The sequence below is a fragment of the Fukomys damarensis genome, unplaced genomic scaffold (assembly GCF_012274545.1).
Source record: "Fukomys damarensis isolate Sample0158 unplaced genomic scaffold, DMR_v1.0_HiC HiC_scaffold_13, whole genome shotgun sequence".
Lineage (NCBI taxonomy): Eukaryota > Metazoa > Chordata > Mammalia > Rodentia > Bathyergidae > Fukomys > Fukomys damarensis.
In genome coordinates, this window is record NW_022900925.1 from 32159858 (window position 1) to 32160565 (window position 708).

Consider the following 708-nt stretch of genomic DNA (forward strand, 5'->3'; position numbering starts at 1 on the left):
CCATCTTCCCCGGGGGCGGCGGAGAGCGGCGAGGGGCTGGAGCGCGCGCGCGGGCTTGGTGGGGAAATCGCCGTCCCAGGAAGCAGCCTGGTGTCTCTGGCACGGAGTACCCTGAACCCCGGCAGAAGCCTCCAAAGCAATAGAGCTAAAGAAAAACAGTACGGGGGTGGGGTGGGGAACCAGAAGGGAAACCCGTTTGCCAAAGGCCGGGGTTTCCAGCAGTCTCAGATCCTCCCGGAGCCGGGTGGAAGCGCAGTCGGCAGCACCGGCCCCCGGACTTACACGTTTTCCCCACCTTCGAGGGAGGGCGGTGAGGGACTAGCGGGCAAGAGTTGCAACTGGTCTAGGAAGCTGCAGAGAGAACTCTAGGGTAAGTAGTGTTCCCGCACCGGAGCGGAGAGGGGGGAAGGAGGGAAGGGAGCAGAAGAGAGGACAGGGAATGAATTATGCAAAAAAAAAAAATTTCCACTCTTCCGCAGCGGAGGGAAAACCCGCATAGCGCTCCCAGGACAATCCCGCCCGGGTCTCCCGCGCCGAGCCGGCGGGCGCGAAGTTCTTCTTTCTGAGGAGGGAGAAACTCCGAGATCCTGCAGGGCGGGCGCAGTGGGTGGGCCCCGGGGACTGGAGCGGGGCCGCGGCCGCGGTGTCCCCAAGCTCAGACGCCCGGCCTCCTCCTCCCTCTATGGCTCGGCGCAGCCTTTCCACTCC